This window comes from Glandiceps talaboti, chromosome 12 (genome assembly GCF_964340395.1).
Source record: "Glandiceps talaboti chromosome 12, keGlaTala1.1, whole genome shotgun sequence".
Classification (NCBI taxonomy): Eukaryota; Metazoa; Hemichordata; class Enteropneusta; family Spengelidae; genus Glandiceps; species Glandiceps talaboti.
In genome coordinates, this window is record NC_135560.1 from 16,125,162 (window position 1) to 16,152,701 (window position 27,540).

The window sequence follows — 27,540 nt, forward strand, 5'->3', positions numbered from 1 at the left end:
ATGCACACGTCTGTAAATTCAGCAGTGTTATTTTGATGACATGACCAAACAAGAGAAAGCACCATGTAATAATTCTAATCTTTTCTACTAGTAGCGTAGCTTGCTATTTCTTATCTTTAAACGACCCGCAGCAGTATCGGCAAAAAGCCAGGTTGGCTAGAAAGAATTTCATATTACAATTATTAAACTATAATGCAGTGCCTGTAGCACATTGTTGTTGTCAAATAGGTCTTAAAATTTCCATATCATGAACTTTTAATAATCGATAAAAGCAATTTTCCGACGTTCAGAAATGTGTCTTTCATCATATATATGATTATATGAAAATAAACAGTTGAATGAGAATGTTAAAAAAAGGAAAACGGGAATTATAGATTTTATTATTGAATAAGTTTCTTCAACAATTGTTGATTTTCAATGATCAGCGATGTAATCTGGTTTTGGAATTCAAATCTGCATTGTTAATGAGATTATAGTAAATGGTGTAGTTTGTTGAAGACCGGTTTGTGTTTGTCTTCACTGTGAGCCATGACAGAGTGACATTTCTCTCACAGAATGTTTATTTTGCAGATTTCAACTGTCCAGCATTCTATTTCTAGATACCATAAGCTATGTAAACGTACATCTTATCCAGTGCTAGTGTACTTCAAAGATGTGGTTCAAGCGTCTAGCACCAAACATTCATGTATAAAATCTGGGCACAAATGCTTGTATAAAAATGTATAAGGACTCTGATCCTTACTTCGAGGATTATGTCCTTTTGAAATGATTCCATTACTCTCCCTATCAATGAATGACAAACATTTTTGTCGCGAGTTAAAATGATAAAAACTAGACATTTTTGTGAGTGACATGTCCTGATGTAAGGATACTTTGTGTAAGGGATTATTAAATTTTGGTGTCACAATTGCTGTGTGTCAGTGGCACATCAGATTGCTTTAGCAGCACACTGCTTGAGAGTCACCACATCATATTAGGGATCTGGACACCAAATTTTAGCATTTCACGAGAAAAAGGACTGTTCATTTTGTTTAGTTCTTCAGTTTCTAATAAATTACAAGTTAAACAAGGGGTCATGTCACTTTGAATCAAAAGAGAAGCAGTGATAAAACCTTTATGTTGCAAATATTTTCCGACTGAATTAGGAAAAAGTATTGGGGAATATTAAGACTATACCTATGCAAGCTTGACTTCAGAAGAAGTAGGGGAAAAAATGTGATTTTGAAAACTGAGAACAACAACTTTGGAAAATAGAGAACCAGTGCTTTGTTTTGGTGTAGAAGAAATAGAAAATAAATCTTGTGTTTTCTGTTCAAACATGTACAATTACAATGTAGATATTATTCCCCGATGTTTTTCTTCACTCATCTGAGGAAAATATGAGTGACCCAATGTGACTTGTCACTATGAGTTGAAGATGAGAAGTGACAAAACCCTGAGGTTACTTTCCAGTGGCATGAAAAAAAAAATTGGGGAATAATTATATGACTTTTAAAACTGTTGCAAACATAATTAATGAAAAATTTGGAAAAATATTGGTGATTTTGAATGTTTGACACCATATATGATCATTGCAGAACCAATAACATAGATGCATGTTGCCATAACATAGAACAACAAGGGTATAAATCATACATTTTTTGTTTGAATGTGTTGAACTTGTCTTGCGTGTGGTATAACTTCAGTTACCTGTTTACCATTTGCTATTTTTAAACCAAAATTTATTTGAGTTGATAATCACTATATGAGCGTACATGTTTATATGAAGTTAATTAAGTACTTGATTGTATAAAGTTTAGAAGTACTGGATATTCTGTAACAAGATTTTAGCAGTCTTGAATAAATACACTTAATGTAAATGCTATAATTTGCAGCTCAGGGACAATTCCAGGCACTGCTACATTTGTATGCACCAAGTCCAGGCTTCCTCTAGTCTCCACACTCCATCAAATTCCATACAAATTAGGTCTAACCAAGAGAGTAATGATTTTATTCTTCCCCTTGACAAAATTGATAAAATTTAGAGAAAAAAGTTGTCACAGTTTACAGCCTCGGTGGCTTTGTCTGTCTGAGAAATGATTACCTCTCAAAGTAGATTTCTACAAGATTAAAAAGTGTATCCACTGCAATTACAGACGTGCCAGTGATGTGACGTTGAATAGACTCCGTGAGAGAACGGTGTTCACTGATGTGGCAAAAGAGAGATTTTCCACAATATTGAATTTTGTTTGTAAAGGGAAGATAGCTGATTCTGTACTTATTAATTTATATTTGCAATTCAATTGAGGAGTGCTTTGCTGTATTCAATGATATGAATATGGAGTGCTCTCAAGCTAGAATTCAATTTGCTCCTCTCACAAGAACTGATTACTAACAATTTGTTAAAGATACATACGATACCACTTCACTTTACGTCATGAAATAGACCTAGGTATGTTCTGTTAAATAATATGATAACATGCCATTCAGTTTTACAGGCAGAATGGGGGTGGGGGTGGGGTGTTAAGTTTATTGTACCTCTAGGGCTACATATTACAACATTCTCCCCGGACAGTATACAGTATATATGGTTCCACTTGGTCTTGATCGGTTCTTCAAAATTATATCATTTCATTAACATAACAATATATACTGTTAATTTTGAGTAGTTGGTTCCATATGGTGATTTCTTGAATAAAGTTTGATTAACATAGTTACATCGTGTTCCCACTAGTATACTACAACTTTGTGATAATTCTAAGGTGAGAACCCAGTTCCTGCATCTCTATGTTAAAAGTGGCAAGTCAGAAACCATTGGATGACATCATTGAGAGTGTAGGGAATTATTCTTTTGTTTTCAACATCTGAATGGAATTTCTCTTGCTGTGCTGCAAGGTATTATCTCACCTCAAACTAGTTTATGGTTGAGTGAGGGTAGCTCTTCAAGATACAAACATCAAATTGTTTTGGGGGTAAAAAAAACCCTCTTCTCTACAGGGCGCCCTAAATAATAAGTGTTTGTCAGATGATTGTGAATATTTATTTAGACAGAATAGAACAATGTCTGATCATGTATTCAAATGGTAATAAATAATCATGTTAAACTGGGATGTAGGTACGAGACTGTTTGCGGCATAAACAACCATTGTCTATCATTTTGTTAGCTACTTCACTATTCAATGTGTGTGTATGTCTGTCTGTCTGTCTATCTGTCTGTCTGTATGTATGTATGTATGTATGTATGTATGTATGTATGTATGTATGTATGTATGTTTGTGTGTGTATATGTATGTATATATGTATGTATGTATGCATGTATGTCTGTGTGTGTGTCTGTATGTCTGTGTGTCTGTATGTATGTATGTATGTATGTATGTATGTATGTATGTATGTATGTATGTATGTATGTATGTATGTATGTACATGTATGTCTGTCTGTTTGTCCATGGATGTATTAAAATACGTCTGTCTGTATCTCTATCTCTCTATGAGTGTGTGTGTGTGTGTGTGTGTGTCTGTCTGTCTGTCTGTCTGTCTGTCTGTTTGTCTCTGTCTGTTTGTCTGTCTGTCTGTTTGTCTGTCTCTGTCTGTCTGTCTGTCTGTCTGTCTGTCTGTCTGTCTGTCTGTCTCTGTCTGTTTATATTAGCCGTTGGATATGTATACTTGTATGTGCACACATTTTTGAGTCAATGAAAGAGATGGTCAAAATAAGTGAAAAACATGTTGAGTATTGAAACAATGAAAGAATCACTAACAGAGTTGACATGCATGATTAAAAGCTGTTGTTGGTCTTTGTTTTTCAGCAGTGGTTACATTTGTAATCTCACTTGAATAATTATACAATTGGTAGCAACTATTGATTCAGAAATGAAAATTCAGCTTTGATAGACCTGTACATGCGTAGATTATTTTAATACTGACTGCATCATAATTACAAATTAACAGAGCTTAAGATTATGTGTGTGAATATTAGATGTAATCGAAATAACTAGCCGAGCATGACAAATTACTTTGCAGTGTGTCTACAACAAAAGACAAATGTCCCAGTTTGAACTCTGTATGCAGACAGTTCACTAGTCAGTTTTAAAAATGTGTCAAAGAATCTTTTGGTGGTATTATACATTGAAGCTAAGCTTCTCACGTGATGTCATTGAAGTGTTGTGGCATATTGTTGCCTATCAGCTGTCTTTTCATAGATAATCGTAGGGATTGGCATATTCCTAAAATCATTTCACAGCTGACGCTATGAGAGTATTACTGTCACTGACAGTCTAGAGACGTTTCTTTTGTTGGTGTTGCTGGTCATACTTTTTGTTTGCAAAACCACTGAAGCATTAATTTTCATGTCAGTCTTTATAGATAACTTCAATATCGCATCAGTGGTTGCTTGTCGCATTTTCACTATTGATTCATGCACATAGAAATATATAATCACTTTGTAAGTTTTATGTATTAGATTCTCTGAATGTAACACATCAATGAGTCAGTCACTGTATTATCAAATTTTGGGAATGTTTACAATATTGAAACTTAGATTCTGTAATTAACTAGTAAACGGAGTCATATTTGACATAATAAATAAAAACAATAGTGTGACATGATAAAAAAAGTCTGTCAAAAAAAACTTAATCTTTTTCCTCAAAACTTCATCAAATATATGAATTGACAAACTAACAAATCATTAAACTATTCCTGTGTACAATATTACTGTGTACAATTGAATAATTAAAACCAGATAACTTTCTGAAAACCTGTGTAGGGTTTCTGTGAAAAGTATTAACCAAAACGTTACCCCACACAGATACGAACAGTATGGAACATCACAGAAAACAGAAAAAAACAAGTGACATTTAACAGGAGAGGGATGGCAAATTAAAATCACTGATAATCGCATTCCCTCTGGCACAAAACTGACAGGTCTTTGCCCCGATATCAAGATTATCTTTCAGATCTGAGGTGATTAAATTCCCTAGATATTTGTACACACTAGCATAAGGATATTTAGTAGATGTGTTGTAGGAAAATCAGAGTTTGAATTCTTGAACAGTATCAAGTTATTATTAATTGCATCAACATTGATATTTATTAGATGATGTACAAGAATGAAATGAGAATTAGTATTTGTATCAAGTGAAACCACTCAGATTTATTAAACAATGAAACATAATATGCCTGTGTATAAAGGTTGTTAATTCAGATGACTGTGTATATGGATGGAAAGATGTAACAATATATTGGGTAGATAAAAGTAGTAATATGGATTAGACATTTTGGATGTGTATTTAATAAAACAACTTTTTAATAATGTATGTTTACTATAATATATGCTTACTATGTAAACATAACTTGTACATCAGTCCAGTCTGTGCATGTGTCAGTCACTTACACCATAAATTTGTATTGAAACATCACTGCAGGAATACGGTAAGGTTCGCTAAAGACTTATTGTCGTTAAAAAAAAATAAACACAAAAAGAAATAGTGACTAAAATGCCTGCATGTACATGAATATAATGTACAAGTCTGGTAATAGTAAAAATTAGTCTTTGAGAACTAGCTGAAGACTGTAAAATTGCAAAATGTTCTAGTAGTGACATGAAAATATCTAGGTTTACAGTAGGTTGATTACATGTGTTATTTGTGATTGGCAGTACTATGTATTATGGTAATCAAGCTTTTTCAATCTCTACCCCTTGTCTATGGAATGCCTTGCCATCACTGATCCGAGCTGCTTCATCATTCAACCAGTTTGAAAACTTACCTTTTTAAGTCGTTTTATAACCAGTCATTTTATACATTTAACCTTTTCACATGTGAACCTTTGTACTAGTATGTTTCTAATATTCGGACATTTTTAAATTGTTTTAACAGTTTTATTTTAAAATAGTGTATTTTTGTTGTCTTGTATGTTAGTTTGTGTTTTTCAAATCAGTTGTACAGCGCATTGAGATTATTTTTAATGCAATGCGTTTTATAAGAATTAAAGGTTGTGATTATGATTATAATCTTGGAGTTTGTTCACAAAGCACTTCCTGTACAATGATAAACTTTCACACATTTCTTGTACTAGTTATAGATTTTATTGTAATTAATGAGTTACAGAGATAGACTTGTTTTGAAAAACACCAATGTGTTTGTTTGCATGACGATGAGCTAAGGGAAGACTTCATTGCAAAGACAATTTGTGGTATGTTTGTTTGCATGCATGAACCTTGTCTCGTTTGCAATTGCCATGAGCAAGCAAATGCACCGATGTTATTTCATGAGTTGTTGTGTGTGGTTTTATAAATATACGGGAAAGTCGAGTAGATATTACATATCCAGATAGGTCATCTAGAATGAATTAGAAGGCTCATTTACATCATACACAAATGTAGATGCTTGCCGTGGCTTTGAATCTCAAGCTCAATGAGAAATCATGAAGTTGTTCATGCAAAGGAGTAAACCCCAACTGTTACAATGATACAACCAATGTACACATAGTGTCCTGATATGACAAATGTACCATATTTGGATATTCTGTAACTGCCCCCAATAAACACTAACTTATCATTAGGCAGAATTCTGAGAATCATTGATAACGACACATGACTGTGGATGGCTTCATTTGAATTTGAAATTTCATCCCGGGACCTCAGTGAGCTAGATGTGAGAAAAGATTTGAAGCAACAGATAGCCTCTAGACTACTTACATGTACATTATTACATGTACGTGTACATGATGTACATATTCTGGGTAATTTAGCGAAAAAATCTTTGGTAGAATGGAAACTGGATGGTCTCAATGAAATAAACTCAGGATGGTCCAGAAACTCTGACTAGCTTTGTACTCAGTTAATGAATAAAGTAGCTTACAGCTTCAGGTCAACTTCAGGTCAGCAGATATGAAACAATCTCATAAATTTGACCAAAGATTCCTATCACCATATCTGTCACCTCCATTCTAAAATAATTGGTATGAGACAAAAATAAAAAAGAGAATACTGATTAATCATTGATGGCATTTTGATGTGACAAAGCTGCTCACTTATATATATAGCATGTAACATGTGCACTGAAGTAGAATTTTTTACGTACAAGAGAGTTTTCACCAACAACAACATGTGTCTCCTATGAACATCATGACTGCCAGACAATTAACAGTTGTCAAGGTATCAAGTAAAACAAATTGTACCAGTTAGATATAGTCACCCTCTCGAGAGTTTGTATTGATGGGCAGTGTACTATAGTTATCTCCGAACAAGGTTTTAATGTCATTGACCATGCTTTAGATAGAACATTGAGATGTACCATGTAAATGGTACACGTAATTGTAAAATATATTTTAGATGGTGCAATTTATCAGTATTTCCAGTAAAGCCTGGAGCTAGCTGTGCATCGTCAATCCAGTCGTTGTAGTATTTATTACTCAAATATTGCCATGCCAGCTGTTCCCTCTACCAGATTGGCTCCTTTTTCTTCGTTAATTGCTGTCTTGATAATCCCAATAAACATGTCATAATTGTTTAGTGGCTATGCATTATTTTTTATCATGTCCCAGCGATATGACTGTCTTGAAACATATGATTTGGAGATGTACCTCTCATAAAAACGTTCATCCGCATTTGGATTTATTGTGTTCGGATATGTGACATTTGACCCTTGACCTTTTGAAATGTATCGAACTAGGTAATAAAAATGTATGCAGTATCTGCAAAAATTTAAACCAGCCATGTAAGTTATCAATCATAGATATTTTTGAAAGCTGATAGAGATATATTTGAGTCATAGAGTTGTGGGGCTGTGTCTTGTATTACATTAAAGTTGTCAGATATTTTCTCTGCAGTACTTAACACCCTAAAGTTGCCGGGATGTGACACTTGATCTATTATCGTGGAAACTAGACACTCCTGCTTGACACCAAAATGTCATGTCCTGTAACAGACCTGTTTTGATGGTCACACACTCATTGATGTAGCAGAGCTCGGGTATTGTGTTCAACAACATGAAAGTGTGAAGTGGATGGGTGGAATGATGAGCAGATGACACTTTTTTCAGTGTATTAGTATTCCGTGCGTGTCGTCGCAGTTTTTGTTCTCGTAGCTCTGCCTAATTGGATAGCAGTACATGCTGCAGGCAACTCATGCTTTTAAAAATAGAGACTAGATGGATATTTGCTGTGTTTGATTTCCGCAATTTACAGCCATACCTTTATCCTAATTGTTTTGTAACATCTTGCGCCGATTGTAGCAAGTTGACACCTAAAACAGACACCATGTACATGTAGGATAGTCGGGTGACACTTCCGTCAGAGCTGACACGATACTCTCGATGAACACATAAATAACTGTGAAATATTACACTGTCAGTACCATTACATGAAATTGAAAAAGAAATTGAATAAATTTATCAGCCAAATGAAGAAATAATCCATTGGCAGCTTGAGGGTAGAATTAATAGAGGGCTTTGAACTGTCGGTGAGAAAAGTAGTATTTCAGAGCGTATCACCTGAGGGGACTGTCTCCTCAATGACACCAGTCATAACTGTTAGTCTTAGCTTCCCATCTCTTAATTTGTTACTCATCCCATAGCTTGTAATAGCTTTCTATCTTCTTTTTTATGACCATCAGTCCTGTCACATTGTGCAATCTGTTCATCAGTATTCATTATCTTTATATTATATTTTGCAGTTTTTGGAAATTGTATGTTATAATGAACATATATAGGAAATGGCTCATCATTCTGGATCAGTCCACTCCCTAGAAGACACTTAAGGAGCATCAGTTTAGTAGGTAAATTGCTCGCTCGTAATATTAAGTGAAGCTGCAGAAGTAATCTGCAACAACACACTAGAATAATGCTGTTCGTACAGTATACCTTCAGGCAAGGAGATTTGGAAGGCGAGCTCTATCATTCAGGGAATGAGTGAGCGAAGGAGTTTGAAACGGTGCACTGGTATGAAATCTGAACTGTTTTGATATTCTGTCGGTGTTCTTCTAATTGGATTTGTTATTTGTTAAATTGTTGTAGGGAGGCTAACAAAATGCCAAATTTATACAACAAACCAGCTCATTATACTACAACCCATCATTGACCTCCATATCCGATTAGGAATCTCTCTCCCTGACTGGTGTATTTCAGGTAAATTCATTATCTCATTCTCATTTTCCCTCTTCTCTCCTTTTTTTCTCCTGATTCGTCCTCGCAGCATAGATATACCGTACCAGTCTACAGTTGCCTTGATCATTGAGAAGACAAACACCACTAAGAAGTGTAATATTGAGTGAAACTTTACTTCATATTGGTGCTTCAAATCAGTATTTGAGAAGAAAAGACTTTTTTTTCCCCATTTAGTTTTTTTTTTTAATTTTTAGTCTGTACTTACTTTAACAGTGAAGTTTCCTCATCATCCATAAAAGGTAAGAACTCATCAAATATCTTGAAGCTTTGAGAAATATAGCTATCATATTCATAAATGATAAAATTGTGAAGATATTTCATAGAAATGATGATGATGCGATTGCTTGAAGCCTCAGTAGCTGTTTATTTTTCCACTATTTTTCATGAGTTAAGCCAGTTTTTAAATTACAGTCCACCAAACTATTAGACACTTCAATTCTTCTAATTACCAGTACCTATCCTCTTTGTCATCAGTGGTATTGTGTTCAATGGCTTGATATGTGTGTGTGTGTGTGTGTGTGTGTGTGTGTGTGTGTGTGTGTGTGTGTGTGTGTGTGTGTGTGTGTGTGTGCGTGCGTGCGTGCGTGTGTGCAAACACTAAGACATAGCAGTCTTCATAATTTTAGTCGTTTGTTAATAAATATATAAGTAAATTTGTGGACTGCTGATGGAGGTGGAACATCAGGTGAACATACATGCGTCAACAACAACAAAAATAAGTAGAATAAATTGAGTTACAGCTACTGCGGGTTTAAGTCAGTGTTTGAGTTGATAGATTTTGAAGAAAGGATGAAAAGAAAGGTGTTCATGCTGGCTGATATTGTGAATGTATCTGATATGTGTGTTGTCTGCATATGTGTTTATGTGATATGAATATTACGGTAAGTAAAATATTACATTCTCAGACTGTAATTTGTGGTATAAGTCAATTCCTTCTGTCTTTCATGAACTGACTTTGTACAGACATATTTTAATCCTTGTATACTGAAGTGTAGAGATGTCTTTCATCCCTACCTTGTACATGTTTGTAACCAGGTCCCTGACACAATGTCTTAGTTGGCTGTGGTAGGAAGGTCAGTTATTATCATGTTTGTTTGCCTACCATCCAACTATACCAGCAAAGTTGAAGGATACTAATAGTGTTCCCTACCCAGGGGAATGCAATGGTGTTCGTTAAAGGAAGCGTACAAAACTGCGGATGTGGTCAGAGTTATTGTACCGTTAAGTACAAACTAGGAAAGGTGACTGTGGAGAGTTAGTTTTTTGCATGATCACTCACTACTAGTTAACCTATAGAGGCTTAAATGGAGCACAATTAATCCAACAAAAATGATGATGATGATAAAAAAAATATGCACATAACAAGGAAATATTGATGAATGTCAAATTCTTGTGTTGTGGTAGTCAAGTCAGACATGATAAGACTATGTGAATGAATGAATGAAATTTATTTCACATATAGCAAAAATAAGCTGCACTTTCAAAGAAGACACATATGGTACAAATATACAAAATGAATAGATAAATACACCATTGTATTCTGATTTTAAACCATGGAAATAGTTGAGCGGAACTAGTCAGCGTTTTTGCATTGGTTCCCGAATATCATGAAAATAACATGTTTCTGGAAACATAGGCGAATGTAGACCTGCAAGTCCTGGTACAAAACAATTAATGTGTGAGAAAGTTATACAGAATAAGATGTAAGATTAATGATTTTCCATAGTTTTAATTTAAGGTTGTGTCCATCTAATGAATTATTCATGAAGCTAGGTGTTCTCAATGTAAATGGTGTTTATTATAAGCCAGCATTTACTCGTCCATTTATGTTTTCTTGATTTGATTGGCAAAAATACTTTAAAAGTTAACGTAGAATTGTTTTTTTAGAATACCGCAGGTTAACAGTATAGTATTACTGCACTAACTATGATCAATATGTATATTCTTATTTCATCAACACTTTGTTTTAGTCTGAGACATTACACAAATCCTAGACTTAGGCAATACAGTACTTTAAGTGGTGACTTTTCAGTACAAGCATGAAATAGATTACCATACAATCTCCAGCAAAGCTGTACTTTGGAATTCTTGCTATATTAAATTTTCTTTTACTTAGTGAGTGAATGAGTGAGTGGGTGTTAGGGGAGGGAATGAGAGGTGGCTCTTTAGTGCTTCTGAATTGTTACCATCCTAAAGTTCAATCCTAAGTAAGAGTGGGAGGGCGGATGAGTGGACATTAGGGAGAGGAAGTGAGGGAAGAGGGCTCTTTATTACTTCTGAATTTGTAAAAATTCTGATTTGGTAAGATTTGGTAGATGTTTGAAAAATGGAAGGGGGTGTGGTGGGGGGGGGGGGGGGGGCATTTCTGCATTACTTGTGAATTCTTTTTGCCATACCAATTTTTCATTTGTTAAGTGTAATTGGGTGGATAATAGGGGAGAGGGGGTCTGCATTATTTCTGAACTCTTGCCATTATCAATTTTTCAGCAATTGGATGGTTGTATAAGAAGGTAGGGAGAGGGTCTCTACATTACATGTGAATTCTTTGCAAAGTAAAATTTTCATTTCATGAGTATTGTGTGAGGGGGTTGGACATAACAACTTACAAGTATTGCCAACACTAAATGGTCTACACTGTTTCCTTTACAGTAGAGCTTCTTTATATTTATCAATGTACTAATAACAACACCAATTACAAATATTTGATTCATACGTTGGAATAGTGAGTACTGATCGGAGACACTAAACTATGTTAAACTCCCTGCCCAAAAGAAAGAAAGAAATTTAAAAAAATAAAATTTAATACACACACACACACACACACACACACACACACACACACACACACACACACACACATATAGGTATATATAGTTTCAATGCTCATTTATTTTCCTTCAGTCCCATTTTCTTGAATTTCACAAAAAATCAAACTTTTATTTCCCTGATCATTTAATCAGACTTTCTGTCTAAAATGTCTAGCATGATTCTACATGACAGTCTTTTTTACAGTCAAATCACTTATACATGTACTTATAATTTCAAATCTAGTCTTAATATCAATACCCTATAGATTTTCCTTTCATTTGAAAGTATAAAACCTTATCAGGCAGCAGTGTATAAACTCAGTTCAACAAAACAGTTCTTGTCTATTAGGATAATGTAGGCTTTTAGTAAAAAAAAAAGTTAATAAAAATGTTTTTAAACAGGCCTTCTATTCACTTTACAATGTACTTGCAGATAGAGACTTCTAGTATTCAGATATAAATAGGTATGAAAAGGTAAATGCAGATGTGCTATTTTTCGTCTTCCCTGCATATAAAAAAAGTACTCTTTCTGGTACAGGAATTCAATAAATGTTGATGTCCATAAGGTTTTAAAAAGAAACCAATTCCATTATAAAAGTACTTTCTGGGTTTGATGTGTACATAAAATTTGATAGCTGCTTAGTACATTTGAATTAGTATTCTATGTGATGTACGGTTACTGACAGCCAGGGATTTGTTTAGCGTTATCGTCCACAGTCTGAGAGAATACCTTACTTTGACTGAAACGAGGAAAATTTCAGGATTTTTTTCAAGGGATCTACTGACGTAGACTGAAAGATTGTTCGCAGGTAGGCATAAAAAGGAACAGCAGCTTGTATACAGAGGTGAATATGATGTTAGGAGACAAAGGGTAAGACATGTCAAAGGTGTTTTGCTATGTTGTGTACACGTGACTGTGATCTCATTTTGCATTATATCGCCGTCTGTTTTCATGTACATTTTGTGGTGTATATTTCCTATTGTAAGTCCTACGTGTTATATATCGTCATAGGGATTAATATAGAAATACAGCCATTAGATATCATATCATGAGCTTTCTTTAGTTGCTGTCACCAGAATTCAGGCTCTGTTTCTTGACAGCATTAATATTTTATTTGCCGGTGTCTTATTCCTGTAAAGGTAATCCTGATATTCACAGTTGAAATCTGAAATAATAGTTAGAAAACCCTAAGTTAATTAGGGTGCATTGCTTTCTCAGAATTGACACCTGAATTGAGTAACTGAGTAACTGTATTGCAAAACTACAGATCCACAACTACTACAAGCATTTCACTGTTTTGTCGGTTTTAATTCCACTGAAAAGACCAAAAGACGTAGATCCCTTCAGGTGCGTTGAACTAAGTAAGTGGTGACTCTCTGATGACCTGTGGTTTGATCTTTCTGCTGTCTATAGGTCAGGACAGTATGATGAGAGGTATTGATACCATGTAGAATGTTTCAAGCCAATGGATGCAGACCCCTCCAGGTGTGTTGACCTTAATAGTGACCCCCATACTCTCTAATGACCTATGATTTGATCTATCTGCCGTCTAAGTTCAGGGCACAGAGGTATGACATGTAGATTGTTACAACGTTCACAAGCCATTGGATGCAGACCCCTCCAGGTGTGTTGACCTTAATAGTGACCCCCATACTCTCTAATGACCTATGATTTGATCTATCTGCCGTCTAAGTTCAGGGCACAGAACTATGACATGCAGATTGTTACAACGTTCACAAGCCATTGGATGCAGACCCCTCCAGGTGTGTTGACCTTAATAGTGACCCCCATACTCTCTAATGACCTATGATTTGATCTATCTGACATCTAAGGTCAGGGCAGGTAATTTGTAACAACCAATGTAACATGCTTAGATGATAAACTTGAAAGTGTGTGTTCTTTCCGATCCAAACTTGAACTTGTATATTACAACTGCTATGGATGTAACTGTGAGATGGTCATATTACTAGTAGGAAGGTGTGTACATATCACAGAGGACAAAGGACTTGGGGATAAGATAATGGTAAGGTTAGATACGTCTCATTGGATATTATGTGTGACTTTAGACAGTTAGATTAAACACCTGAGTCGGGATTATCAAGAGTTCTGGAGGCTAAATTGACAGGATGGGTACCAAAGGACCTTGAGCTGTCTAATATCCACATCAAATTACTGTAACTCTCAGATAAATATTGTATATCATAAACTCAAACAAAGAAATATACTCTAAAGACAGACAGACAGACAGACAGACAGATATACAGATGGATGCACACACACACACATACACACACTTGCATGCATGCATACATACATACATACATACATACATACATACATACATACATACATACATACATACATACATACATACAGACAGACAGACAGACAGACAGACATACATACAGACAGACAGACAGACAGATGGACAGACACAGACAGGCAGGCAGGCAGGCAGGAAGAAAGACAGACAAGTGGAGAGACATAATGTGAATAAAGAATAGGACATGGATATGGGGAGAGAACCATTTTTCAGATGAAATTAATTGGAATTTTACGGGGATACAGATTTCTATATAATTATATCTGTATATTAATGTAGTTTTACTCTTTAAGTATCCAGCACCGTGATGGTTATGATATGCAAACTTTTACATCATTAGTTTTTCAACACGTTAAAGAAGGCATTCCATTTCTACTTGACCTGTACATGTCTTTCATTTCCCACTGCTGATAGATGTTTCTACTACCAATATAATTTGTGTTGGTGAAACCATGATTGGAAAACATGACTCATGCCTGACACCTTAAATTAATCTTGAGACAAGCATTGTTGTATCCGTGAAAGCTTTAAAAGCATTACCGTATTACATTAGCTGCATCAACTACACAATGAATTGACAGAGAAAGAGAAGAAACAGGATCACGTCGAAAGGCTCTACTTGACTTTCTTTATATAACAGACTGGTTTGAAATTTACTAAGTTAGAATACTTTGAGAAAAGGATGGAAACTACTGAATTACTATTTGATTAAAGGGGAATGCCACTCCAGGAAATAAATGTATTTTCAGAACTTTTTTGGTTCTGGAGAGTCATTTCATGATTTCACTTTTACTTAAATTTTGTGTGATTGCCAAAAAACGTCAAATTGAAACTTTATTTCACCTACGTGCTTATTTCCTTTAAATAGATAGTCATGAATATTCAGTGTTCATCTAATACATATGCATGTCTGCTAAGTCCCATGAGGCAACAGTGGACCAGGGTAAGAACAATTGAGATGAAATAAGAGTTTTAATTTGGTGTTTCTTGGAAATTGCAGGAAATTTATGTGACATGAATTCATGAAATGACTCTCCAGAACCCAAAGTTTATGAAAATAAATCTATTTCCTGGAGTGGCATTCCTTTAAAGTGAAGATATATCACTCAATTAATTAGGATGAACACATTAAAACTCAATCACTTGTGTAGTAATCCCCCCCCCCCCATACCTTCATTAGGATATTCAGACTGTAGATAGTATATTTTAGAATTCCACTATTGAAGTACCTTACCATGCAAACAAATTAAAACAGAATGTATGACAGTTACTGTGTGTTATCAATTAATTAATTAATTAATCTTTTAGTGAGCAAGATTTCTTGCTTAGTCTTCTTTCAGTAGAAAAAGAATCTAATCACATATTCATAGTATTACATCATAATGGTCTCATTTGATTGGTCAAATTATAGTCATATTCACTCATGATTGGTCAAAAGTAGTCACAAGTTTCTCATTGTATTGCTTCAGGAGTGAAGTACAACATATTACGACAGCAAAAACTCCCCATTTTCTGCATATTTCTGAATGGAAAAGCTTTTAGCAGTCAACTCAGTAGATTTCAAGATATTGCAGGATAGGAAATATGTAGTTGTTACTACTCATCTCAGAGTGAAAAGTTTTTGTAGTGAATTTGGTAAATCTCAACATATTGTAATGTAGCAAACATTTGGCGTTCTCTGCTAAGCTGAGACATAAGACAAAATTTGCAGCAAATTTGATAGATTTCAACATATAGCAGTGTAGCAAACATGAGAATGTGCTGTGCTCAGCGATGACCTCAAAAACATGTACCGATAGGTTTACATAGCACAGTTCTAAATAGAGTGATAAGATTAAAAGTTTGAAAGAATTACATCCCAGAATGACCTTAACACAAGATTTTCACTCATTCTAGATATTATTTGCCAGTTGCCATGGAAACTAAGTTTGACATCATTATGTCACTATTTTTCCTTTGAAATATACAATTTTCCAAATGATCACTTCAGGTTGATCAGCTGCCAATTGCCGGCATAGGTAATTCCAATCTTGTTCAGTATATTTTTACATAACAACTTCTTTTGCTACTTGGCGACACATTTTACAGCGAGCAAAAATTGTAATGAGGCAGATCTAAAGTGAGACAGAGAAAAATCACCTTAAGAAGGAGTTGTGGAGTGGTGAAAACTCTATAGATGATAGAGTTTACAGACTGCTGCAATGAATCGTAATTTTACCTGTGTCCTCAATGGTAATGCCACCCCAGGTTCAGGCAATCTCCATATAAAGCTGCTACCTTCATGTGAAATTTTCGCATCAGTGTTTTCACTTCAAGGAAATACGATGTAGATCTCCAATAAAAAATTGAAAGCCTGATTTCAATTTATATTGATGCCCTCAACATTTTCAAGATTTGTTTTATGTGCCCTCTTAAACAGACAACACATTTTGCCATGCGTCGAAGTAATATTTAAAAAAAAATTGGGTTTCTTGTGAGAAGACACACATTTGATTCAGTATGGAATTAAAAGGGAATACAAATTTTATGATGTGTTAGGGCGGTCTTTGCTATTTGTCTATTTCTCATCGGAACACCCTAAAAATGATGAGTCCATCAGCTAAAATTTTTACAGTTATTAAAAAGTAAGTGTGTATGTAGATGTTAGTGATAATAATTAGTGCCTCATAATCTCACTTTAACATTTTGATTAACTTGAAAATGACAGTTAAAGTGAAAATAAAAACTGACCTTTTTGCTTTATTAAAGGTCTTGAATTTCATTTCATCTAAAAACAATAATTTTCATTCAGATATGTATTTTTGGAATCACAATATTACAATCAGTGGTTTCGTGATTTTTTCCTAATTCTGCCATAGAGGGTGTTAATTTTAAAAAAAATTATTTCACCAGATTGAAGTAATATAGGTCGTTCAGGTCATGAGAAACATTGAAATAAGTACGACTGCCGTTACAAAAAAATTGCTGTAGCATGTCAAATTGGTTTAGTGAAGAACTGATTGGTAAACCAGGGCAACCATTCAGAACTTCACCGTATCACAAATCTGCTAGGATTCTATCTTTTACCATGAAATGAGTACATGCAGACACAAAAAATGATATTTCCTGTTGAAAAAGTCATTGCCCGATGAAAATAGACCAAGCATTTTTATCAACTTTGATGTATTTTGTCCTTCTTTTTTGTTAAAATTAGCTGCTTTTGTTAATAATTTTGTCAAAATAAAATTGTTCTTTATGTGTGAAAATGATTGAAACTATTGATATTTGACTGTGTTTGTATAACACCTACTTAACCCTGTTCTGCTAAAGTTTTAACAAAAGCTGAAGAAGTAGATCATTGTATTATATTATTACAGTAATATTTTTAAGCTTTCCGTCTGTCTGGTAGTGAAACCTTACACATTACAGTAGGTGAGTGTTTTGTAAATGCCAAGGCGTATTTGTACAAGTAATGAAGTGAGAGGTTTTTTTTTTTTTATATTAGATGCCGACAAACAGAAAATGATGTGCTTCTGATAATGACACCTTCAGTAATATTGATTGGCAGGGGCTTTGTGTAGACAACAATGTAATGAAAATTGTAAAATGAGATGCACCAACCCCTCCATCATTGTAATGAAATCTGTGTTGGTGGGTGCTGTGAGCTTTTCTGTATGGTGTAACCGTAATCAAACAGATAACAGCCGTTATCAGACGTCATAGTCATAGCACCCAAATCACGTACTCTCATGGAAATAACAGACTATGTCATACATTCAGGCTTTTTATAAAAAAAATCATTTTAGGGTAATCAAAATATGATATTCACATATCGACAAATTACAATGTGTAGGTGCGAGGCAAGAATGCAGGCATCTATTCATGCTCGTGAGGTTTCCATAGCAACACCATGATGTAAGAGTGCAAATGAAAAAAAAAATTAGAAATGAAAACATAATACCAAGTGCATAGAAATAGCAGCCTGTATATATGTGATCAGGATTCGATTCAACACACAGATACCATTCTTGATCAGTGCAGTACATCAGTTTTGCACATAACTGTTTTCTCTACTTCATCCTTGATCAGTGGAGCAACCTTACACGTACACAGTCTGTCTCTCTCGCTTCGTTATACAGTGTGAGTACATGGTTTTTTTTTTCTTTTCTTCTACTTGTCTTGCCGTTCTGATCACTTCAATTCATTTTGATGGCTTAAATGGAGTTATTGATTTTATTTCCCCCAAGAGGAAATTTACCTGTTCAGCAGTAACAGTTGACACTCTCTTTAGACACTGAAAGTGCATGTGTACTATTTTCCTAGATGTGGAGCCGTCGTGGCAATACAGCAGTAGTAGAGAGCGGCAAGTTCTCCACCGATCACACTCAGAACTGCACACTCCACACCCTGTAATCTCAACAAAACAAAGGAAACAAAGTCCTTTTTGTGATGCTATTTCCATGGCTCTATGGGAATTTTCTGGAATGCACATCCGCTGTGCCTTTTTTTATTGTTCTCTGATTAAACAGCTTTAAAAAAAAAAAAAAAAAAAAAAAAAGTTCAATGTTATGAAATAGGATCAACTGGAAAGTGTGAAGTTCTTGGATGAAATGGAAGGTTTTTGGATAATCATATATAACCGTGATGAAATCTCAGGAGTTGCAATGTTGGTTTTATTTTTGACTTTTTATGTCGTTGTTGTGCTTTGCTGAAGTGTGTATGAACACATTGTAATGAAACCCTAGCAACAAACTAAGTGCATACTAGAATAAACTGCATGCATATTGTGATCAGGATTCAGTTCACAACTAGCCTATGCCAGTGATCCTGTGTCTACAATAGCTCTTGTAAGATTGATTGTAATTTGTAGTGTAGATCAGCTACATAGACAGAGTAATTCCAAACACACCCCTCCCCACACATACACCCCCCTCCCCCCCGCACACACACATGTATGCGTGCGTGCGCACATGCACACACACACACACACACACACACACACACACACACACACACACACACACACACACACACACACGCACACCAGACCAAACCAAGTGCATAGAATAAGCAGCATGCATATTGTGATCCAAATTCAATTCAGAACTAGCCTGTCTACATGATCTGAGACAATAGCTCTTGCAAGAACTATCCGCCAACACTGATCATGTACGCTGCTGACAGGCAAGGCTAATTCCAAACACACCCACACACTTGACAAACAAGCATTCAACTGCCTAGTCAGTTCATGAATGCTTACATACAGACATCAAGACAGTGTACACAAAGCTATCAATGAGGTAATCAGCCAATCAGAATAATGAACTGTAACTAATAAAGGCTTGGAGTAGTCTTTTTCAATAAGTTAACAAAAGTAAAAAATGACAGCTACCTGGTCAAAAAATATTTTTGTGTCACAGTTATGAAATCTACCGCTTGTTTATTGTTGTTGTATGGTGTGAAGCTACCACTTATCAATTTAAGACTTATACTTTAGTTTCTCTGAGTGTGATCTTGTTACCGGAATACCCAATACTAAAACACTACTACTGTTCTCGATATCAGTACTTGTGAAGTCATGATGGCCGAATGGTTAGAGAGGCTGACTTTGAATCTGCACTTTGCAGGTTCGAGCCCCGTCGCTGCTATTTGTTTCTGAATGGGTAAAGTCCATGGACAAGATTTGAACCACGATTGTGCCTCAGGCAATCCAGCTGTATAATTGGGGACCTGGTAGGATAGAGGTTGCAATGTGAATGCTTTAATCCTATGCACTTTAATAGAGGCTGCAGTGGATTGTATTGTAACTCCCCAGGGAGTTGAGGAAGTAAATGGCCATTGTGCCACTATAGATCCATGCCAGGTGTAATAATAGTTAAGCGCTTTGAAAAGTACGTGGGAAAGCGCTACATAAAAACCAACGTTATCATTATATCAGTATACAATTGTTACAATTATCTCTCTATCAACAAACTTTAGTAAATTTACTTCACCGTTTTTCATCACTTATATTTTGCTAATCTAATTCATTAAATGTGAATTTGTCTGTTCAACAATTTTGTGGCATTGTTGTGAATGACTCATACGTACGTACGCATGCACACACACACACACACACACACACACACACACACACACACACACACACACACACACACACACACACACACACCAATTGAAACCAGGTCAATAGTACTTGTGATTTTTTGGCTGTAGTTTGTGTAAGAAAATAAGAAAGTCACTTTCTGTATGGTTTGTGTGAGACCAGGGACATAGACATCATAATCATGCTGTTATTATAATTTCTATGTCAAGACTCGAGACTCCTGTAACCACAGAAATCTGTGCCAAATTTCAGGAATTACGGCAATTATGTTATCATGGCCCCCACATCACATTCATTGGGAATTGATGGAGTTTTGGCATAAACATAATTTACATGTTAAACAGTGTTTTGAGAAATCCAATGCTAGCTATGTTGTAGCCCAGGGCCTGGGACTTGGCAGTCTGACTTGACATTATAGCTGTGCTAGCTTCAGCTGGAACATGTTTTAAACTGTTTTGTTAGATATAATGGTTAACTCATACACTCTGAACAGTATTGAATCACCTGTGGGTAAACATCTTTGTGTAGCTGTACACGTAACATCATGCTATAATAAATCCAGTCAAATTGATTTTTGGGTCCACACCCTAAAATCAGCATCCTCAACACAGTCATGATTTCAAGGTATTACTGTTCTACATATGGACAAAATCAACATCAAAGTAACATGTACAATGTCTAATTATTTATATTTTAACAATTTCCAGTGAATATATCGTGGGTTGTCCGAGCGAAAAATAATACTCCAGTTACAGCTGGTGCAGATTAGAAAAATCTCAGATTAGAAAAATCTCAGTCTGAGATTGCAGTTTCTGGATGGTCAGTCAGCCCTGTGAGGGCAGCAAGTTTTTGTGATCCATTGTATAATGCAAGAAGTCTTCCATGAGATGACTTTTGCATTTTGTGTTTGTGACTTCGTCATCACCTTCCATGGTTTGGTTGCCTAGTAACCTTGAATGAAGAGGTCGTGGTTGAAATGTCGAAGTATGAAGTTGGATACTTTTAATGTGTCTTTGTTAGGTGTTCAAAGGCAGAGTGAATGGTGATATGGTTTGATGCATGTGATGTTGTCATTAATGCTAATGTTACAACTTAACTCATATTTCATCAGGTGATGGATCGGGATATTTTAATCAAGAAAAGTAGGAGCACGATATGTGGTATATTTTGAGAATTACTATATGCCTGTCTATCATAAACAGCATTCTATGGTAGGGTGTGATTGGGATAGCCTCACAGATCCAGACGTTGTTTCTACTTAAATATCTCTCTCTATACTTACTCAGTAGAGAGTGCTTACGCATGCAGACCAAGGGACGGGACCTTTCATACTATGATTTGGAATGTGGAAGAGAATGACACAATATTCCAGTTCATAATTACATGGAAAATTACCTTGCAAACTAAAAGATTTGACATAGTGTGGAAAAAAGATAGAAAATAAAAAATGTGTGTAAATTTATATATCAGTCAGTGGTTCATCATGGCAGTTTGAGCTTATATTAGTTTTCGTTGCCGCAGTAATTGTGGATGAAGATGGTTGAGGTCAAAGATCATACTTCTACTATATCATTCTGACTGTAAGAGGTCAAAAACTGAACATAGATAACGTTTTATCATACTTAACTTTTCCTTGGTGTGAAAGTAAGTCTTTCAGAGATACAAGGGATATTGACAATTGTTCATACATGGCTGCAAAGTACTTGAATGCCTTTGGAATATTTTGTGTATTTTTTTTTTAAATTCCTGCAAAATGAAATTTTTTATTCACCTAGAATTATCAGGTCCATGCTCAATAGATTCATAACTGCTGTTTTTTTTTTTTGAAGGGGTGGAATATGGAATATATTTAGATATTATTGCCCAATATTTTTCTTCGTTCAGACAAGGAAAATGCAAGTAACCTAAGAAGGCTTGTCCCTACGAGTTGATAGGTCACGAGTATTTTCCATCTCAATGAAGCAAACTATGAGGATGTATGTTATATCTCTACAAGCATGATTTCTATAAAAAATTTAAAAAGTAATGGTGATTTGCAATGTTTTGACTAACATTTCAAGGACTTCAACACAAGTTGTCATGATATAGAAGGATCAGGATATTGAACCCATTTTTTTTATTGGATCGTGTTCAAGCTGACTTGTGTGTGTGTGTGGTATAATATAAGCTGTTCATCTTTTTAGAGTGTAGTATTACATATTGTGATTATTTGCATTTGTGCATATGCATAAATTATTGGTGTTTGCACTGCTACGCAATATCGAAAACATTACAGCATACCTGTGGGCGTAATGAGTGGGTGAGTATCCCATGTACATGCATTGAAATGAAAACGCAGGTGTATGTGGGGGGGGGGGGGTATTTGCATTTGCGTTTGCTCGGATTGTGAAAATACAGCAAAAACAACACTAATATTCTCACAAGTTAGAATATATTTTTCTGTTCGTGAACGAGGTTGGCGTCTTGGACATTGCAAGAAGTGTTTGGTTTGTGACAGACAATGCATTGCCAGAACTCATAATACCTTGAGTGTGCCACACTGGTTCTTGCATATTGACTTGTTATGCCATGGTGTTGTTTACAGCTGTCATGACAAATGTAAATTTATGAATATACACTACCTGTTTCTGAAAAAAGATAAAATATTATGCCCTCTCTATTTAAGTGCTATCAAATTAACAACAGAATGGAGTCTTGAACTCATACAGTTCCTAGACATGTAACTTCTTGAAAAAGGCAAGCTGAGATGCGAAACTAGTCGAAGATTCAAATCATTTTTAGTGCTCATTTACAGCTGATAAACATGTAACTATTACTTCTTTACATAGACTCCTAAGTTGATGATGATTGGTGATGATGTTTCCGACAAATGAGTTTGTTGTAATATTGATAGTGGCAATAGTAGTGTAATGAGGAAGACACCTGATACCAAATGTATCTATCACTTCTTTTATCATCAAGGTACCATCCTTGCCAGTGTGCCATCTAAGCCAATTTGACGCGCCACTGACGCACACAATTTATAGTGACTCACCAAAATGTGGTGTTCTACTATCTCTTACTATGTGGTGTGACTCACAAGAAATCCCAGTGTTTATCATTTTGACTCACAACAACAAAATTTGGCAATCATTAAAAGAAGGCATACTGGTCCCTACCCTTGCTATGAACTATTTTAATTTAATTTGTTGTCGGACCAGCTTATAGGCTCTTAGCCTTACCCAGCTGTTATTGTGATATGATATGATATGATATGATATGATATGATATGATATGATATGATATGTACTGCTTGTTGATATCCAGAGTGTCTGCAAATAAGACTCTCCACTAGATGTTCTATCTAACATTGTACATCAACATTTCCTGCTGCCTATGAAGTGCAGGATATATACATAGATACTGGCAAGTTGTCCTGATTTCACCCAGCCAGACAATACGTCATTAGTACATGATATTGAATAAGTTGGGATAATGAGTGCTGGCTGCATAAGTACATACTAGTTACTACTTGGTGTTTTAGTTTTGCTGTTAAGCAGTCAATTCAGTTACTTTGATGATAGGGATGCAAAGTGGAAGCAGAATCACCTGCTGGAAATTGAAGAGTATTTTCAATGTTGAAGATAATGTCACACTATAAGAATAGCTACGTGTTGTATTTTCTTCCCTATAGTTGAAAACATGATGGAGCATAAATTGAATGTACATGTAGGTCAGACTTGACTCAATAATTACACAATTTCTTCAGTTAATTAATTGATTGATCATATTAATTTGTTTTATCTATTACATACTTCACTGTTTTTAATCACACATGTATAGCGTGACAAGATATAACATTAAGAACTACCCAAGTAGCATACCTAATGACCTTATCACGTGCGCTTGCTCTCTCTCTCTCTCTCTCTCTCTCTCTCTCTCTCTCTCTCTCTCTCTCTCTCTCTCTCTCTCTCTCTCTCTCTCTCTCTCTCTCTCTCTCTCTCTCTCTCTCTCTCTCTCTCTCTCTCTCTCTCTCTCTCTCTCTCTCTCTCTCTCTCTCTCTCTCTCTGTCTGTCTCTCTCTCTCTCTGAATGGATGTTTGTGTTGGTGGGTGGGTACATGTGTGTGTATTCTAACATGTATATCTATGTGCATAGGTATGTATACTGCATTGTACTCTGTGTCGGGGGTGGGGGGTGGGGTTATTACCATAGTTCCCATAATGCACCATTCAAGATGTCAGGTTTATTACTTGCCAGATAAGATCATTTCATCATGTAAGTAAGATGACATGATTAATTACTATTTTCACTTGTTTCTAATGAATTTCATAAACTATGCCAAACTGTTCTTTCATCCATATCCATCCATAACTTAAGCCTAAGGTATGTGGTTAAACATCTACTGTACAGATATTGGTTTATGCAAGTGTCTACTACTGTCTGTTTTTTAAAAAAAATACCTATATTTGGCATAAACATGAAATGTACAAGGACAATATGAAGTTTGACACTGATTAATGTTTTCCATGTTGATACACTTTTCTAGATACAGATTTACAGATACTGAGATACCGGTAGTCAGTCTGTCAAACAGAGAGACATAGACACATACACACATACACAGGGAGATCTCGAGATAGCCCAGAGACTCACTATCTGCCCTGAAAATGTCATTTGCCAGTATGTTGAGTCACATAGACAAGTCTCTGGGCTACAGGGAAACATGGACACACCCGGGGAGAGATAAACACAGACAGAGACACTGAGAGATAGACACACAGGGAGAGATAGACACATACACATGGAGTGATAAACAGATGCAGGGAGAGATAGACACACATAGGGAGAGACAGACACACACATGGAGAGATAGACACATGCAGAGAGAGATATACAGAGACAGGGAGAGATAGACACACACACAGAGATATACAGTCACAGGGCGAAATAGACACATGCAGAGAGAGAAAGACTTATCAGCTAGTTCTGTTTCTGTGTAGGAAAAAAGTGTATTTTTGTCAATTATCTAAAAAGATTGTGAGATGTCTTTCTAGGGAATGCTTTCAATGCATTGTCTATTGCAGTGAGTTGGAAGGCCCACTTCAGATCAGGATTAAAAGCTGCACTTCAGATGAGAATTAAAATCTGAAAAGAAGTTGTTGGACAGAGAGTTGTAGAAAAACTTGGTCCAGAACAAAAGAATGATATCATGTAATACCTTATTAATCAGTAATGTGATTACCAGAGATTGAAACATAGCCCAGTAAATGTACCAAGTTCCACATACATTGTTCTTTGAGTTCTCATCCAAAATTATCATCAAAATAGCTTTCTCCATTATGTTTACCCTTGGTGGTTGGTACTAGGGTTCTAAAACCTTCACAAAAACACTTTATCTGTGTACAAGCCTAATATGATAACAGGGGTGAACGTTATCACACAGGAACTTAGAAATTAAGTATTCCCCTATTGCAGACTAAACCTTATTCTGATGGCCAACACTGATAAACTATGCATGGAAATGACAAAATAATGAATGATGTTAAATTACATGTCTAAAAAACTGATAAATTGCCCACTTCTAGTCCATATGGTTGTGCATGCCACGTAATTTTTCACAATGTATCAACACGCACTCATTTTCCACAGTATGTCGGTTACATCACTCAGTGTTCCATTTCAATGCCTCGTGGATTTTCATAATACGTTGACATTTCAGGTAAGGTAAAGAAACACGGTGTTGTATATATTTTGACCAGAATATTTGGTTTTCGTTTCATTTTGAGCACCATTCATGGATTATATACATGATTGATTCCGATAATTGTTGGCTGTATCAGAATTTGGTTGTCATAGAAATGCCATATTTTGGGTGAGAAGCGTTCTGTATCATTTGCCTGTAATTAAAAGTTGAAAGCACTGTCTGTCTCTGTAAAATGTATTTACACAACCAAATATGAATAGAGAGTTTTCTTTCAATTTCCGAAAGTGCTAAAAATCTACCACGTCTGTTAATGCCTGAATAAGTTTCATTTTATTTTACTGGAGGGGGTTAACAGTTCCATTTGCAGATTGAAATGTCTGATCTGTAACTCAGTTTATACCCCAGCAGTCTTGGCCTTTAGTGCCTGAATGTCTTAGCACACGTGGTTATTTCATATTTCATTTTACATTTCCCCCAATTTTGCACGGATAAAGAGTGCCTTATTAATAACATAGGCCGATTGCATACACATGTAGCTCTTATATCATTTTATCTACAAGGATAAAATAATTTAGATCTGAATTTAGATAGATTTTTGAAATCCATCAAATTTTGACATTCTTAGCAGTAAATTACTATTCTCACACCTCAGCAGGCTTCTTCAGGAAATTTTTTTTTTTGACATTCCGAATTTGACTGGTCTAGAAATTTAGGTTTTTAATTGAACATTTTGCAGGGAGTGGTGGTTATTTTAACACTGAGCGTCTAAAGAATTATATTGTATTGTTGATGTACTTTTCCTATAATGTGATTTAATACATTTGAAGTCCATATTTTCAAATTTTCAAAACATTAAAAAAAATTCTAAAAAATGTTCATCAAAGCAACTCAAACAGTGAAAAGATTGAGCCGCATAGCATATATACTGTTGTTTTCATTTTTATACCTACGTCAGTTCATGTGACATGAAGTGAAAGGAGTGTATGTTTTCTTCTCGTTTTGTAGTTGAAACCTTGTAAAATGTGTGAAACCATAGTGATGTCCGGGTATCACCCCTACACTACATTTATTGATACTTGGGTTCAAACTGGAATATTAATTTGTCTGCAGTGAATACCCCTGTCTAGTGCAGTAGTTACTCTAACACCAATCTAATCCAACATTTTGCTTGCATCTATACTCTCAAGTAAAAATGATAGTTTCTGCCCCCAAGGCTTAGAGTCAAAGGTATTCACAAAATCATCAATCATCAGAACAGTGATATTTTAAGGGGGGAACATAACACCATATTGAAACATTATGCAATAAATCAAATGAAAATTCATTTTGGCGATATCGAGGCACTTAATATGTAATAATTCTCATATTGCCGAATTACATAATTGGAAACTGACTTGATTTCATAAAAAATAATCAAGTATTTTTATTGCCATATATTATTGGATACTGTATAAAATGGTTTGTAGCTGGAATCGATTGCAGTTTTAATGTTGTGATATAAA

The 27,540-nt window shown here is 35.3% G+C and overlaps 1 protein-coding gene across 2 annotated transcripts in view; it reads left to right on the forward strand.

Moving 5' to 3' along the window:
- LOC144443324 (repulsive guidance molecule A-like) overlaps positions 1–27,540 on the forward strand; it is a 105,918-nt gene that overhangs the window by 42,289 nt on the left and 36,089 nt on the right. Inside the window, exons 1-3 of one of the 2 annotated variants that reach the window (XM_078132777.1) lie at positions 7,999–8,029; positions 8,648–8,749; positions 9,166–9,376. The gene's annotated coding sequence lies outside the window, so the exon portion shown is untranslated. Of the gene's footprint in view, positions 1–7,998; positions 8,030–8,647; positions 8,750–9,165; positions 9,377–27,540 lie in introns of those variants that run through there. The other variant, XM_078132776.1, reaches the window with a different exon arrangement.